This window comes from Artibeus jamaicensis, unplaced genomic scaffold (assembly GCF_021234435.1).
Source record: "Artibeus jamaicensis isolate MK-2021 breed Jamaican fruit bat unplaced genomic scaffold, CSHL_Jam_final contig_603, whole genome shotgun sequence".
In the NCBI taxonomy this organism is placed as follows: domain Eukaryota; kingdom Metazoa; phylum Chordata; class Mammalia; order Chiroptera; family Phyllostomidae; genus Artibeus; species Artibeus jamaicensis.
In genome coordinates this window covers 4,761,075-4,779,408 of record NW_026521904.1, presented here as the reverse complement: position 1 = coordinate 4,779,408, position 18,334 = coordinate 4,761,075, and positions in this window count along the sequence as shown.

The window sequence follows — 18,334 nt, the reverse complement described above, 5'->3', positions numbered from 1 at the left end:
TAAGAATTCCATTTTTATCAACCAGATGGACTTATTCAGATGCTTTTGTTATATTCAAATTATGTTAAAGAAAAAGTCTAGTGCTGCAGAGTATGGAAAGGTTACTTTTTCCCTTTTGTTTCAGTGTGCACTCTTTGCAGATAATAGCTTCTCAGCACTCCAAGTTTGGGTGGGGGCATGGGTTCTTTCATTCGAGAAGCAATTATGAAGTAGTTATTGTATGGTGAGCATTAGGCTTATGTGGAGGATATCCTGACTGGGTCCTTGCTCCTGAGGAGGTTAGTACCTTTTAGAGATTACAAGACAGTATGACAATGATAAGGGCACCTAAAGAGACAGCCGAAAGGCCTGTGGGAGCTCAGGGTGGGGGGCAGTCAGGAGAATCAGCTTGGTCTGTGCTCTAGCTCTATATCTGGTGGGAAGAGTTGGTGGGGGTGTGATCCATGTAGAGAGCTGTGCATGTGTAATGCTGTACAGCAGGAAACATTCAGGAATTGAGGATGCTGGCTGGAGTATAGATAGGGATTAGAAAGAGAGACAGGAGAAAAGATAAAGCTGGAACTGTAACCAGTCTAATCTTAGAACGTCTTGTCTACTGTTCTAAAAGTTTGAAGTTTATTTGGAATGCTATAGGGGAGTCATTTAAGAAATTTAAGCATCATGTTGGCATAAGGGGCAGGAGGAGGAAGAGAAAGGTGGGAGTAGAAAAATATGTAGATACAATCAGATGATAAATTTTACATTTCCGATAATGCCCTCTGGGATGCAGAGAGTGAAATGGGTTGAAGGAGGTGTGACCGAACAGTAGGGGTGATTCAAAGAATCTGCATGAGAGGCTGTGGCAGTAATGGAGAGAAGGGAACAGATTTGAGCAGCAAAAGGGAATAGTTGTCAGAACTCAGTGATTGGTAATGCTGGTAAGTGAGAGGGGAATCAGTGAAAACCTAGAGATTTTAGCTTGATAATGAAGTGGTTTTTTGTTTTTGTTTTTGATTTCTTACTGAGAGGGTTTATAGGAGAAGGTATGAAATGAAAGATGACTTAAAATGGCTTCACTGGGGAAAGCACTGTTGAAATTAGCATTGCCTGGAATGGTCGTTATCATGATTTTTGCTTTCTGGCAACCGCCTCTGGAACTTCGGTTGTGATTGCCCAGCCCAGTCTTCTCTTTCTCTCCCGGACTCCCTCTTACTCTACCTCACTGGGGTTTTCTTTTACCTCACCTGGCTCTGCTAATAATGCTTCTTTCCTGGTTCTTCCCAGCCCGCCCCCAGCTGAGAATCAGCAAACACACATACTTCTTACAGAGAGAACAAATACTGAACCAACATTTTTGTTAAATAGCTTGACTGCTTTGTGGACAGGGATTTGTCAACACATCTGTTCTAAAGGATTTTCTTTTAATAGATTATTTTGTGTGTGTGGAAACCAGATCAGCAAAGCGCGCTTACTATGGCCTGTCCTTGGAGACCTGCAAACTGCTGTGCTAAGCAGAACTGATTAAATGGTATTTTACCTGTTTGAAATGAAACTCACAGTTTGTTCTTGAAAATTGTTGCTATAAACTGGCCAAAGATAATTGAGGAGAGGAATATACTATTCCTTATATTCCAGGACTGAGATTTGTGATTTCCGTCTATAGACGGTGGACTCCCTTCTCAATCAGATAAATGTAAACTGTGAATGTTGAAGGGGACTCATTCAAAACGGAGGGAACCCTAAAACAGGAAGCACCAAAGCTGATTGTCAATGTAATGTAAGGACACCACCAGATACGGAACTAGGGTATAGGTCACAGTGACACCTGGGTCCACCATGGAGAAACTAGTGTTTTTCAGATATACCCTTTATGTGACACTGTGTAAGGGACTGGCCTACAAATATAAAAAAAAAAAAGTGAAAGTTGGTTCACCTGGATGTATAAGTCCTGAGGATATCTGACCCACAGAGGGAATATTATCTTGCCTCAGGATAGCAGAGGAATAAAGAGAATCTGCCAGCTCTAATTTCTTTTCACACCAGGAAAGATACAGGATCTGCCTGATCCTCACCCAGAACAGGAACACACCCCGGAGATGGTGTGGTAGGTAAACTTTATCTAGCTGGGCTGCTGATGTTGTGATTAAGAACAGGGACCTTGGCAAACAGGGGCCAGCTTGCCCCTGCCTCCCTCACTTGCCTCCCAACGGTGTAACTTTGAGTAAGTTACCTGACCTCTTCGAGTCTCCTTTTTCTCTCCATAAGGGGAGTAACAGGACTCACCACCCTGGGTGGCAGTGAAGAGCAACTGAGCTACTACTGTGTTTACTGAGCTTAGCATGCCACCTGGCAGATAATGAGCGCTCAATAAGTGTTAGCTGGTGTTATCTGATGGGACGTTAAAGATGAACTAGAGAATTGCAACCAAGAGCTCTGAAAAATAATGTTTACATGTCATGACATTGAGAAATCAGTCTATAGGAATTTGGTTACAATGAGTTTGCTGCAAGGAATAATTCTATACTACAAAAGTATTTGTGGGGTTTATAAAAGGCTTCTTGTTTTCCTCTGTTCACTGTCATTGTGATCAACGTATTCTGTAAACTGCTGTTATTTATAGTCAATTTCAATCTCTACCTCTGATCACTCTTCGCCTGCAGCCAATCACCAACTTGCATAGGGAGTTTCCAAACGACATGTGAAGGGTCTGCCGCAAGGAGCCAGAATTCGGACTGTTCATTTTCATCTCTATCTTTTCTTCTCCTTATTTCTTAACCTATACTGCCAGGGGAGAGAATAGAGCAGTGGTCCTCCATTCTAGCTGTAGAGCTGTGAATAAGGTGTAGATGACCAGGTGCCGGATGCTGAACCCTCAGAGAGCAGCTTTACCTAATTCTCCATATCTTTATTTTACAGAATTCATTGTTCCAGTTCCTAGTTCCAGCTGCATCTTCCCATCAGATAGCCACTAATGATACCAGCTAACATTTACTGAGTGTCCATTGCCTGCCAGGGAGCATGCCAAGCACAGTAGTAGAAGATTTCCCCTTACTGGACAGAAGCTCTTTTCTCTGTGGCAGTTTACTGTTCTAGGTTATCAAATACATCCCCCTCCCCTACTCCTAAACTTGGCTATAATAGCTGAGGTTACAGACTGTTTTCTTGGAGGAAAGCATACCTAATGGGGGCCCCTTTTAATAGTTTAATGCCAGCATCTATCAAAGCCAGAGCTGCCTCCTCAATTACAAAATTTATTCATAGCTAAATTTTAAGGTCGAAATGTTTTTATCAGAACTAATTTGAATATTGTTATTTTTCTATACATTTTGTTTCATTTCCTTTTTTGTCCCAAATTAAAATACATTTATGATAATTTCTCAAAAAGTATTTTCTTCATTCCAGGGGTGTTTATAAGTTCTATTGGAAAAGGGAAATATTTCCTGGTGGAAAAAAATGGAGAAACGTTAAAAAAAACAAGATGGTTTCATCTTTACATGACTCATCACAGCCTTTAACATGGTGATTTTAATAGTGTATGCAATGTTTTCCTCAAATTATTTTCCCATAAAACTCTTCTTTCCCCCAGAACACCTCTGAAGATTAGGTTTTTGGGGCAAAGCTTTGGGAGATCATGCCCCAAAGTTTTAAAACAAGAACTGAAGAACAGAGAAGATAAAAGGTACAGATATTGAAACAAAAACTGGTACACATAACCTGGCATGTTCTCTGACTGTAGGACAATTTAAAATTAAATCTGCCTTAATCCATAACTTTTGATCAAAGTGTACCCCATGCCAAAAGGGTGATGGGAGATGGCACAGACCTGGTGAACTTTGAAATCATCAGTGTTTGATCTTCAGTTGCCAAAATTGTTTTCAGTAGTTGGCAGCATCATTGAAAAAGTGGGCACACAATGTTGAAAATGGGGTGATCCAGATGTATCTTACAATTCTAACTCTGCTGCCTAGGGAGTTAAAAGATTTGGAGCAAAAACCATAGGACCTTTCCAAAACAGGCATGATATTGAATTGCACCAGAGATAAGTAGGCAAGAAGTAAAGTGTGGACAGCTGTTTGGCTGGTACTGCTCAGTAGACAGGCAGAACTATTGGATCATCTTCTTGGTTTGCACCTGTGTAGCCAATCATTAAAGAGGAATCACATTTATGCTGCTCTTGTTCTAAGCATCCACTAATTCACTCAACAAATATTTATTGGGTGCCTGCAAAGTGGTAAGTACTACTCTGGTCACTTGGGCTAGAATGACAAAAAAGATAAAGCCCTTCAACTAAAATGGGTATTACCTAGTTTAATTTTTGCAATGTCCCCATTTAATAAATGAGACAAGTATTATTCCAAGACTTTTAGATTTTCATCTCTGGAAGATACCTTACACAACATTTTAACTCAAACTGTTTTACTCATGAAGATTTAAGTTTAAAGGGTTATTCTTTCTGATTGAAAATAATGACCAAAAACCAGATCTTCTACCTTCCAAGTCTGGTCTCTCCCTGTTGCTGTGAATTTATACAAAGTAGGTAGTTGGGAGAGGTATGATTCTTTGCCCTAACATAGCCAGAATTTGACACTGTCAGCTTAAGCTGTTAACTGAAATCCCAAAAGCAGCAGTGGCTTGAGGACCATGCCAAACAGTATTTATCAGGATAAAGGGTGGAAGGGACCCCCATTAACATAGAGCAATAAGAAAGATAGTCCCAGAACTCTGGCTTGCATCTTGCTGAATTTTGAGAGTGTAGTGGACGTGCTCCAATTTAAACTTGGCCAGACGCTAGGGGATTTAGTTTCATGACACAGTGGGTGGGTATTGCAATCTTTGTAAGTTCTCCATGAGAAGATGGAACTCTTATACATCATTATATGTAGGGAAGAGATTTAAGAACCATATTTCTTTTATAAACAGTATTAGAAATTGCTATTTCCCCCTGATTGCAACACTAAATCTAGGAATGTCAAGGGAGAGAATGTGCTTCATGAAATCCTGAAAACTTGGTTTAAAAAACCCTTAATTGGTAGAAATGTATCCTAGAAATAGTATGGAGCAAGTAGCACAAATTTTATATTTCAATTTTAAAATTTGATATATCAAATTATATTAGATTTATTAATTGAAGGAATAAATCATAGGGGAACTTGATGACAATCAATCAATAAACATGTACTAAGTATTTACTATGTACAAGGCACCATTAGACAGGGAAGATTACAAAAATGAATAAATTCTGAACCCTGAAAGAGGACAAATGTTATAATGCAAGGATGAAAAATTTCATGTTCATTAATGAGGTATGGAATGTTTGGGAGAGTGAAAGTATTTCTAGCTGTGGGGAATATAATCATAAGAGAGTGAGCAAATGTTTGTTGCCTATGAGAATGTTTGGTCTTAAGAACCTGGTTAGATATATGCCACTGAAATTATGGAATTACATGATTTACCTTTTGAAAAGTTAATTTGGTATGGATGGTATGATTCAAAACACCATTTTGCAGTATGGTCTATAATAATACCTGTTATTTTTTGAGATGATGTTATATTGGCCCAGATCCTTCTGAAGTCGGTTCTGACATTCATAAGGGAGCAGTTAGCTCTTTTGTAGACAGCAAGCTCACCATCCTTGCATACTTGTACCTAAAATAGTCCTGAAATTCTCTTTATTGCCACTACACTGTTTCCCAAAATGAAGCATGAGATCATGGTAGTATTTAGTTATTGGTTCAGTTTCCTGTCTTCCTAGATCTTTTTAAAGCTCCAATGTCCTTACAGAATGACCTCCTAACTTAATGTCTGATCACATGATCAGCTATTTACAAAGTGCTGCTGTTCTAATCTGATTTCTTTTGATAACATAAGAGGACATTTGGTTGTATGGTCTGTGGTAAGTATAATTTATTTTATACTCTCACAGTCTTCAGAGACTGTGCAGTGTCAGAAAGCAAGCAACTATATCACAACATTCTAGAAGACATCAAGTCAACCTTTCTGTAAAGGGATTTCTTTGGACTAGCTTTCCTTGTTGATTGTATAGTTCTAAACAAAACAGATTCAAAAACATTTGCCAGTGAATGTGCCAAATTGTGCTTTGATTGTCAACATTATTATAAAAATATGTTAAATGTCTATGCATTATACATATCACATAGTTTCTTGCTTAGGAATATGTGCATTTAAAAATACAAATTTTAATTTGTACTTATGGTGTTTGTAGTATTAGTCACTAAAATTCTAATGTTAGAACCAATGGCTGAAGGTTCTTTTAAGACAAACTTGTTAAATCCCAGTTCCCAACTTTACAACAAATCTATTATGCACACATCATGCATTTCACACTATTGCAGGATGCAAGTCACTGCACTGCCATAACATCTTTTCATAGACGATTATCTTTCTTTTCCTTGAAACAATGAAATATCCTTCTTAGTTTGTATTGTTTTGTGAAAGTTTTGTGGATTGCACCTCTGACCTTAGAGGATTGGTCATGATTTTACTGAAAACTGTAGCTCATTATTCTTATGCAAGCATCCATGAGTGGCTATTTTTATTCTCAGTTCTCAACAGGAACAAGTAAATACTTCAGTACCAGTTATTTCTGAAGTTTTTAAAATAGTGTTTGTTATTTCAAGGCATTAACGAGTAAAACTTCTTAGAAAATACTGGCCAGTTGTGTTTATTGCCTTGTGTCAACACACTTGTCATTTTGAGAAAGTGTCATAATCCTAGAAGAAGATGGTTTGCACTCCTTAAGTCAGATTCTAATCTGAGAAGTGTTCTGTGTATCCCTGAGCATCTCTCAGAAGATCTGTGGCTGCACGTCAGTAAGCATCTCACTTCTCATGGCAGAGCACTTGCATGTTGGGAAGACTTAGACTATTTTTTTCAATAGTGTAATTGCAATTTGGTTAGCTAATATGGAAGAATGGGAGGTTCCTCAACCACCTGTTGTTTTTTCCCTTTCGTAGTATTTATATTGTTAACATAGAATAAGCCAGTTACTTGTGCACTGAAGTGAACACAGAGACCTGGATTCCAGGCCTGGATTTGCCCACAAGCAGTTATCAGATTTTGAACGTAAACTTGAGCCTCAGTGTCCTTATTTTGTGAAATGAGAGGTTTGCAAACTCCTGGCTCATGATTTAAATCTAATATGCACTGGTGTTTTATTTGAGCCACATATTGTTTTAAAAGTCAGAAAATTTTACATAAGATTCCTAGTGTCTCTTAGCAAATTGGAAGATGTTGCAACATGGGGCCTGCCTTCTCAAATAGCGATAATGGCCTGGCCCTGTAGTTTCCTTAGTTCTCTCTCCTTGCCCTTATGTTCCTTTGATCTTCTAAAATGGTGTGATTCTTTGGGATCTGTCTCAAGAAATGCTGTGGAAAGGCTTGGTTCCTCTTGAAATTCATTAGACACGTTACTTTTTTTCTGCTTACAAGGTCTGAATTTTCCTCTGGTTCCTTTTTGACCTACACTCTTGCTTATAAAGTGCAGGTGGCAAACAAGGCCCGAGGGGCGAATCTGGCCCTCCACCTTGTTTCTGCCCGGTGGCAGTTACAAGCTCCTTGCCCCTAGCTAAGGAGTAGTTATATTCATACAGTCCCAATATTACATTCAGCCCTTTGAAGGTAATCTCGAGGCTGATGTGGCCCCCAGTGAAAATGAGTTTGACATCCCTGTTATAAAGGCTGCAGTGCTCCACCTGTGTATGGCCTGTTCTCCTCGGCCTCCTTTCTGTGGACAATAGTGGGGAAATAAGCTTGGCTTTAATTTTTACACCTTTTAACTTTTCTCCTTCTATAAGTTCACTTCCAAGTAAACAATGTAAAGTAATATATTATTTCTTTCGTAGAAATTAGGAAATAGTGACTTTTTACTCACAAAATCCAGAAAGTATGTGGAACTGATGATAGAATAGTAAATTTCACTTTCTGAAGCCATCCTTGTTCACATTTTTTGGTTACCACACTGTATCTAATCAGATTCTTGCAAAGCAATGCTATGCATGCAATGATTCTTCTATAACTCTCTTTGGAGATGGAATACAGCTGCTTCTTATGGCTTGGGAACATCGTTCATTAAAAATCTCAGCTGGTAAGATCACATAGTATTTGTCTTTCATCACCTGGCTTTCTCGCTTAGCACAATACCCTCCTCCAGTTCCGTACATGCCGTTGTGAAAGGTAGAAATTCCTTCTTTCTTTTTGCAGCATAGTATTCCATTGTGTAAATGTACCAGTTTTTTGATCCATTCGTTTACTGAAGGGCACTGAGGCCATTTTCAGCACTTGGCTATTGTAAATAGCACTGTTCTGAACATTGGCATGCATAGGTTCTTTTGAATTGGTGTTTCAGGATTCTTAGGGTATGATTCTAGCAATGCTATCTCTCGGTCAAAAGGTATTTCAATTTTTCATTTTTTGAGGAAATTTCATACTGTTTTCCACAGTGGCTGCACCAGTCTGCCTTCCTACAAACAGTGTACTAGGGTTCCCTTTTCTCCACATCCTTGCCAGCACTTGTTTGTTAGCTTCTTAATGATGGCCGTTCTAACGGATGTGAAGTGGTATCTCATTGTGGTTTTAATTTGCATCTCTCTGATGACTAGTGATGCTGAGTATCCTTTCATATGCCTCTGGGCCCTCTGTATGTCCTCCTTGGAAAAGTGTCTGTTCTTAACAAACAAAAACAACAAACAAAATAGAACAAGAGACTTGGAAACAAGGGACAAACTAACAGTGACCAGAGCAGTGGAGGGGGTTAAGGGAGGAAAGAAGGGGAAAGGTCTAGTCAAGGAACAGGTATAAATGACTCATGGACATGGGCAACAAGATGGGGAATGACTGTGGGAGCGAGGGCTGGGCAGGGCAGGGGAGAGCAATGAGGGAAGTTTGGGACCACTGTAATAGAGCAACCATTAAAAAATAAATGAAAAATCTCAGATGGTAGAATATTCTCCCCATAAGGACTGGTATAAGCTTTGGTCAGGCAAAGGAAGGATGTATAACTACGAAGAGCTTCTTTAAGCACAACATATGAATCATGCCCAATTGACATGTATCTTCAGTTGAACCCCCGGCCCTGATTCACGGGAAAAAATCAATATAGTAGTCAATAAAAATACAAGGTAGTGAAATAACCTTAAATATACAAGAAAGAATGATCAATGAAAGGAATTTATTTCCTGTTGATTTATTAAGAATTGAATTTGTGTAGAAAAATATTAGTAGTAACATTAGACAGGTAGTTTAGAGGCAGACAATACCTATCTCCTGAAATAAAGCATTGGTTTCTTTTTAGGTTATTATGACATGACTCCCCTTCAACAGCTGTAGAGTAAAGCAAGTGTTGCTTATCGTCAAGTGTGATCACTGCAGAGTTTGGTTATTGACAGTTAAGAACCATCTATGAAGATGAGGCACATTTTGCAAGATGGTTTTCTTTCACCTGCTGATTAAACTGTGAACAATCTGTGAGCCCAAATGCAAATTTCTCTGTTCTTGTTTTACTGGACAGGCTCCCAGGATTAGACTGGAGCTAATGCAAATTAGAAAATTTCCACCAGTTGAATTAGGGAAATAAGTAGTTTGAAATATAAACCTTTCTACAGTGAGAACCTGCAGAAAAATACAAAATTGGGAACTTTGGTTCAGCTAAGGAGTTTAAGGGGACAATAGGATTCCTTTTTATATTATAATTATTACTCCAAGTAAGGAGCAGATTGACCAGATTCTCAATTTGTCAATTTATTCTCTCTTTTCCTGCTCCTGTCTTGTCTGGTTTCTCTTTGCTCATTACTGTCTGCTGAAAATGAAACAAAATGCCATAGGGTAAACCCTTTACCTCTGTATTTTTGCAGTATGCATTTCCCTAAGACCCTCATTGGGAAATTCATTCCAAAAGAATAAGGGGGAACATTTTGTGAGATACATAGGCGGTGAACAATTTAGGTAGAAAAAACAGGTGAATTCATCTATGGTTTGTATTTGACTAAACATTCTAACAATTCTATGGAAAGTAGGTGGAATATTTTGAATATCTTGTTATGAAAACCCAGACTCAATTCCATAAAAGACAAAGGTGTCTACAAGAAGGCATTTTTTTGTGGATGTTAATCTCAAATGCTTTCATATCCAGTCATGACTGGGTGCCAAAATTCATTGATAATATAAAGAATTTGGTAAATTTTTATAACAAGTTGTTCTCGGGTATCTATCTTTGGAGCCCTTGTGATCTGCTTCAGGGTTGTCACCTGCCAAATTGTTCAGTGAGGGTAACAATTAGTCCTCGGCAAACATCTAAAAAGATTCTTATGAGTTAGCAGGTAACAAAATCGAGGTGGGGCTGGAGACTATTTTATAATCTTCATTTATATTTAAACTTGAAATTTTGGAGTCAGATGGACTAACACCTTCGTTTCACAGATGAGAGAACTGAGGACCAAACATGTAAATGCATTTATTTAGTTCACGTAACTTTTTAGTTGTAGAAACAGAATGAATTCTTGATTGCCAGTCCAAGGCTTTGTTATTAGGGCCTGCTGCCTTAGATTTTCCCACCAGATCAAGATGTTGGCTTGGGTAGAAGTTTAATAATTGATATTTCATTTTGATAAAAGTTTGTTTTGTGAAGCCTGAGTCACATTATGTCCTTTCAGTACTGTAAAAGGAGCTTAATTTGAATGTCCTTGTAGCATACTGCACCAGCTAAGTGTACCAGCTTAGCCAGTACAGTATTATCAACAGGCTCCAAGAACACTGTGTAACTTTTTGCACCTGATGCTAGCCCCTATCTGTTATGCTTCGATTCAATTTTGAAAGGATGCCCAATTTCTCCTGTATCTGAGTAATCTTACAGAAAAAAGATGCTTTTAGTGTATGGTGATTTTCAAAGAATCTTTCCCCCCAAACTTGCTTCAAATTAATGCAGAAAAGTAAACAAAGTTATTTTTTATAAAAATACTAAAATATATAATAAGGGCATAAATAACAAATTAATTGACTGTTATATTGAGACATTCTAAGTTTACATAAAATTGCTATTGTGCTAAATCATGGAGCCAAAACCAAGTATATAAGCCCTCTTTTTTGCATTTTTAAGCTGTCTGTCTTTGAATGCTAGGCATCTTGACATGGTCATTTTGGAAATCCAACTTCTCTCTCTTTTGTTTTTATGCAAAGATGTATAAAGTCAGCCTGCTCAATGGGAATGAAATCATTCCTTAAGAAAAAAAATCTGACTATGCAGAATGACCATCTCAGAATATCTGTGACTCAAATATATCTTTGAGTATTATTTCTGGGCCTAAGTAATCTCCATGGGTTATGGGTGCCAAAAATGCAATGACCCTAAAGTAGGAACAAATGGTGATAGAAGACAAAGAAAAAAGCAAATGAAAAGAGTGAAAAGAGATAATTGAGTAACAGAATAATTTCAGAAATGGTTTCAGGTAGGTCTGTGCTGTGTGGTCTCTTACTCTTAAGCTTTTTTTTTTAAGAGCACTATTGAGTCATTATTTAAGGCTATAATTTACCTACCTTAAAACTCACCTATTGCAAAAAAAATGTACAATTCAATAACTTTATTTTTTGAGTCATTTTTTAATCATTTGACCTTCATTATTTCTGATGAAGAGATGGTCATTAATTACATTATCATTTTTTCTCTTTCTGTTCCTCAGACTGCATAATTCTATGGTCCTTTCTTCAAGTTTTCAGATTGTTCTGGCATATCCCATTTTCTGTTGAAACCCATTAGTGAATTTTCCATTTCAATTATTGTATTTTTCAACTCCAAAATTTTCATTTAGTGTTTAAAATAATTTAAAAGTATATTTTATTGATTATGCTATTACAGTTGTCCCAATTTTCCCCCTTTTTCTTCCTTCACCCAATTTCCCCCTTCCCTCCAGTGATTCCCCTCCCTGACTTACTTCATTTCCATGGGTTGTGCATGTAAATTCTTTGGCTTCTCCATTGCCTATACCGTTCTTAACATCCCCCTGTCTATTTTGTATCTACCCAGTTAAGCTTCTAAATTCTTGTACCTTTTCCAACATTCTCTCCCTTTCTCCTCCCTGCTGATAACCCTCCAAATGATCTCCATATCTATGATTCTGTTCCTGTTCTGGTTGTTTGCTTAGTTGGTTTTTGGTTTTGTTTTGTAGATTCAGTTGTTGATGGTTGTGAGTTTGTTGTCATTTTAATGTTCATAGTTTTGATCTTCTTCTTTTTCCTATATAAGTCCTATTAACATTTCATATAAAAGGGCTTGGTGATAATGAACTCCTTTAGCTTTATCCTGTCTGGGAAGCATTTTATCTGTCCTTCTATTCTAAATGATGGCTTTGCTGCATAGAGTGAGTGATCTTGGATGTAGGTCCTTGCTTTTCATGACTTTGCATAATTCTTGCCATTCCCTTTTTGACTGCAAAGTTTCTTTTGAGAAATTGGCTGCTAGTCTTATGGGAACTCTTTTGTAGGCAACTGTCTGCCTTTCTTTTGCTGCTTTTAAAATTTTATCTTCAACGTTTTGCATTTTAATTATGATGTGTCTTGTGAGGTTCTCTTTGGGTCCAACTTGTTTGGGACTCTCTGTACTTGTGCACTTGTATGTTTATTTCCTTTAGTAAATTAGGGAAGTTTTCTTTTATTATTTTTTGCAATAAATTTTCAATTTTTGCTCTTCCTGTTCTTATTCCAGCATCCCTATGAGTCAGGTGTTGGCCCTGTTGGAGGTGTGCCAGAGTCTTAAACTCTTCTCATTTTTTTTAATTCTTGTTTCTTTGTTTTGCTCTGGTTGAATGTTTATTTCTTCCTTATGTTCCAAATTGTTGATTTCAATCCTGGCTTCCTTCCCTTCACTGTTGTTTTCCTGGGGATTTTTCTTTAATTCCCTTAGTAGAGCCTTCATTTCCTCCCTATGCTTTTGCGGTATTCAGCGAGATCTCTGAGTATTCTGGCCACTAGTGTTTTGAACTCTGTGTCTGATAGGTTGGCTATCTCTACATTACTTAGTTCTTTTTCTGGGGTTTGGTTTTGTTCCTTCATTTGGGCTATATTTCTTTGTTCACTGATTTTGGCAACCTCCCAGTGTCTGTGTACTAGGTAGAGCTACTTGGACTACGTTTTAGTGCGTCTGTTAAATCTTATGAGGTGGAGCTTTGGGTATTTGTCAAGGTGAGACAACTGTAGCTCTGTGTATGGGGGTGAGATTGAAGAGAGGACAATGTCACTGCTGGCTGACTTCTGGGGTATTGCTTGGCCCTCGTCCCATTTCCAGTAACTTTATCCATTTCTCATATGCTATTGATACCCCTTCACTCAATGTCCTGGTTGTGATTCCTAGGGTAGGTGTGTTTGTGCACATTTCTTCCACTGCCCCAACCCCTACTGAACTTACATCCAAAAGTGATACAGCTTTATTTACCAGGGCACCGAAGCCCTAGGCTTCATGGTCTGGCTTGGGGCTGGGCTTGCTCACTCAAAAGGTGACCACCTGATTTTTATCCACCAAACGTGAATGTGTGGCTGCCTGATCCGCTGGCCGCCACTCTCTACCTCTCCACCTCCAGCTCACCACTGACACACCAACTCCCCTCTGCCCTGAATCCTCTTCTACACCCTTCCTACCTGTATGAGTGAATATAGCTTCTTTAAATCCTTGATCATTGGACTTCTGTACAGTTCTGGGTATTTTTCATTTTTAAGTTAGTTATGTTCCTTCTTATGATTGTGCAATAATGTGATGTGTGTCTACCTATGCCTCCATCTTGACCACAAGCCAGTTTTTTAAAATAATTTTTATCTCTTGATTGAGATTCTCTAATTGCTATCTCTATTTGCTCTATTCTCTACCATTGTCATTATATTTTCCTTTAATGCCTTAAATGGTTTTTATCATTCTTTGAACATATTTGAAACCACTTTTAAGGTTTTGTCTGCTAAATCCAACATCTGGGTTCTCTCACAGACAGTTTCTATTGACTTCTTTTTCACCTGAGCCTGGCTTGTAATTTCTTGTTTGTTTGGATGTCTCATAATTATTTTTTATCATTATGCATTTTATTTATTTTTATTTTTAAATTATTTTATTGTTATTCAATTGCAGTTGTCTGCATTTACTGCCCCCCCCCACTCCTCTTCAGCCATCCCCACCTCCCCTGCTTCCACCCCACCTTGGTTTTGTTCACGTGTCCTTTACAGTTGTTCCTGGGTTTTCAGGAATAATATTAGACATTTTAGATAAATCTCTTACAGCAACTCTGGATTCTGACTTTTTTTTCACCTGTAGGATTTGTTGTTGTTCGTCTGTTGATTAAATAACTTGCCTGTGAAGTGTATCTACCCTGCAGTGTGTGGCCTCTGATGCCTCTATGTTTTGTTCTTGTTTTTATTTTTAAGCTTGGCTTCCTACAGATCACCTCTATGCCTACAGAGTCTAGTGTCCAGGCCACGATTGTTCAGAGGCTATGCTTAAACACTTTGAATTAATGAAACACAGTTTCATTCATTGCTTATGGATCTGTGTGTAGGTCAGGGACTATACTCAAACTTCAGGTCATTTTCAGGTGCATATCAGAATTTACTTTCTTGCATCTTCTTTTCATATAGCCATATTCAACTCTGTCAACCAGGGATGTGCGGGTGGATGGTCAACCTAGGCTATTTGAAGAGTTTATTACATCTCCAAAGAATGTCTCATTTCCCACACATCTCTTAAAGGTCTGGCTGGTTCACCAATCCATTGCTTGGCCCAAATAGGTTAGTATCCTCAGGCTAATGGGGCCCTGGCCATCCCTTGCCACCATATCTCTTTTTTAACTAACAATTCTTCAAATCAAGTGAGTACACTCTACTAGTAACAGCAACAACAAAGCTTATATTTCCACAGCCTCCCCAACTCCAGCTGCATTACTGGGCTGGAAGCTGAAGAAAGAATGGTCGTAGCCTCAGGCAAAATGCTACAGATTTGTAATGCTCTTACCCAAAGTTGAATTGTTTCTATAAATAAGTGCTTCTCAGTTTCCAATTTGTCTTTTGTTAAATTCCAACGAGCTGAGATGATTGTTTTTGACTGTTTTGTCCAGCTTTAGAGTTGCTTGTGGGGAAAAATTTTTTTTGACCTTTTAATTCTGTCATAGTGGAGATTGCAAGTCTTTTTTTTAATGTATTAATTGTATTTTTTATTTATTTATATTTAGAAACAAAACCGATTATCATATTCCGGGGTATTATTTTGAACACAGATATCATTACTGCTTCTTACAGTTACATTTAAAAAAAAATCTATTTTATTGATTATGCTGTTACATTTGTCCCATTTCCTCCCCTTCATTCCCTTCCACCCTGCACACCCCCTCCCTCCACATTCCTCCCTTTAGTTCATGTCCATGTGTCACAAGTTCTTTAGCTTCTACATTTCCCGCACTACTCTTGCTCTCACTCTGTCTATTTTCTCCCCACCATCTATGCTACTTATTCTCTATACCTTCTTCCCTCTTCTCCTCTTCCCACTCCCCTGTTGCTAACCCTGCACATGATCTCCATTTCTCTGGCTCCACTCCTGATCTAGCTGTCCGCTTAGTTTGTTTTTATTTTAGGTGTGGTTGTTAATAACTGTGAGTTTGCTGTCCCCTCACTGTTCATATTTTTTATCTTCTTTTTCTTAAGTAATTCTCTTTACGTTTCATATAATAAGGGCTTGGTGATGATGAACTCCTTTAACTTGACCTTATCTGAGAAGCACTTTATCTGCCCTTCCAATCTAAATGAAAGCTTTGCTGGACAGAGCAATCTTGGATGTAGGTCCTTGCCTTTCATGACTTGGATTACTTCTTTCCGGCCCCTTCTTGCCTGTAAGGTCTCTTTTGAGAAATCTGCTGACAGTCTGATTGGAACTCCTTTGTAGGTGACTGTCCCCTTATCTCTTGCTGCTTCTAGGATTCTCTCCTTCATTTTACTCTTGGCTAATGGAATGATGATGTGCCTTGGTGTGTTTCTCCTTGGGTCCAACTTCTCTGAGACTCTTTGAGCTTCCTGGACTTCCTAGAAGTCTATTTCCTTTGCCAGATTGGGGAAGTCCTCCTTTATTATTTGTTCAAATAAGTTTTCCACTCATGGCTGTTCCTCTTCCCCTTCTAGTACCCCTATAATTTGAATGCTGGAACATTTAAAGATGTCCTGGAGGTTTCTAAGCCTCTCCTCATTTTTTTGAATTCTTGTTTCTTCATTCTTTTCTATTTGGCTGTTTCTTCCTTCCTTCTGGTCTTCTCCATTGATTTGGGTCCCAGTTTTCTTTCCATCACTGTTGGTTCCCTGTGCATTTTTCTTCATTTCACTCAGTGTAGCCTTCATTTGTTCCTCTAATTTGTGACCAAAATCAACCAGTTCTGTGAGCATCCTGATCAGCAGTGTTTTGAACTGTGCATCTGATAGGTTGGCTGTCTCTTGGTCACTTAGAAGTATTGGCTCTGGAGCTTTGATCTGTTCTTTCATTTGGACCATTTTTTGGACTTGTTGCACCTGTTATGTAGTGAGGGGCGGAGCCTTAGGTGTTCACCTGGGTTTGGCAACCCAGTTGCTGGATTGTGACGCTGTTTGTGGGGCAGGGGTCAGAGAGGGAATAATGGCACTTGTTCTGATCTCTCTCAGATTTCAGTCCCCTCTGCCACTTCCCCAAAGCAAACTGGGCCCTTCTGGTGCTGGTTCCTGGGTGGGTGGGCTTGTGTCCATTCTAGAACCCCATGGGTCTCTCCAACAAACTCTCCTGTGAGGCTGGGAGTCACTCCCGGCACCTCAACCCCTGCAAGTTTTTTTCAATCAGTGCTTTTAGGCTTTATTTCCCATCACTAGGGTCCTGGGTTGTGTGGTTTGTCTCACTGCCCCTTTTTTTTGCCTGGCTTATCTGTGCACGAATGTGTGTCAATGGTCAGCCAACTGCTATGTGTGCCTTACTGGGTCTGCTCATTTCCTCCCTGTGCCCTGGGGCCAACCACTGCTTTTTCCTGTGGGGACCCCTCTCCACTGGCTGCTGACTCCGCCCCTCTTACTGGTCTGAATGAATGGTTCCTGGTGGGACCTGGGTATAATTCAATTTTCTGTCTGTTCTGGTTGTGTTTTGGTTTCTAAATCTTTGTTGTTCTTAAATTTGGTTGTGTGAGGAGGTACAGTATTTCCACCTATACCTCCATCTTGGCCAGAAGTCAGTCCTACAGTTACACTTTCAGCAGGGGTGGAGGTGTTTACTCAATAGGCCTGCCTTGCAACCCAAACTGTGAGGACCTTTGTGACCTCTTCTGTCTGGCTTTTCTGATGGACTTCTGAGAAAATCCATCTACACTGATGGAGGAGTAGTTGTTGCTGAGGACATATCCCTACTTGAAGCTTCTGGGAAAGAATTTGAAGATGATCTGTGTTTTGAGGGGTGGGAGACTGGCAAGAGGGCCACGACAGAGGCATGTGGCATGATGGTGACTTGAGGTGGGAGGTCGGGACAGCAGCAGGGAATCCAGGGACATGGCTGTCCCATGCAGGGTCCCTCTGGTTCCCTGACAGCAGCGGCGCCTCTAGGTCTCACCCCCCCACCTGAATCTCAGCCTTCTGGAAGCAGCAATGGTGGCCTCATGATCCTCTCCCATGGGTCTGTCCCATTAAATTGGCACCAACCCTGTTGCGTTTCTGCCAGTGGTTCTGGGCTCACATTCCCGGGGGGCAGCACCTCTGCTCTTTGCTCTGGACCTGGCCGTGGTATTGATGACATGAGAGTGGAAGTCTTTTACATTTAATTTTAGTGACAAGATCCTCATTGAAATCGATTGCTCCATACCATTTGAATGTGAAGATAAAAGCTCAGCACATGTTCCAAAAGTCACACACTGTGTTTTGAGGGCATGTCCAACAGTGGGAAATCCTGCATCTATTACCCATCCTTCAAGAGGCTCTACCCATACCCACTCCTCTATTTCCTTGCAAACAAATGTTCAGTGTTCTCATTTCTGAGTGCTGATAACCAAGGTGCAGAGGATTGTTTTTCCTTTTGGCAACAATAGCAGTCATTTAGTTTTCAGGTTGGGAGATTGACAAGGGAAGGGCATTATCTTTCTGCCTTCTTAGTAATAAATATTTAAAAAGCAATAAGAATGTCTACAATTTAGTGAGTGTGCCAGGTACTTTGTTAAGCATTTCCCAACTTTATGTATTTTTTATCTCTGTTATACAGTTTAGAAAAGTTAAGTAACTTGCTCAAGGTCACTCAACCCATAAGGTGCGAAGAAATGATTCAAGTCAAGGTCAGTGGGATGCCTAATTTCATGTTGTTAATGACCATCTTATGCTTCTTTGGGGT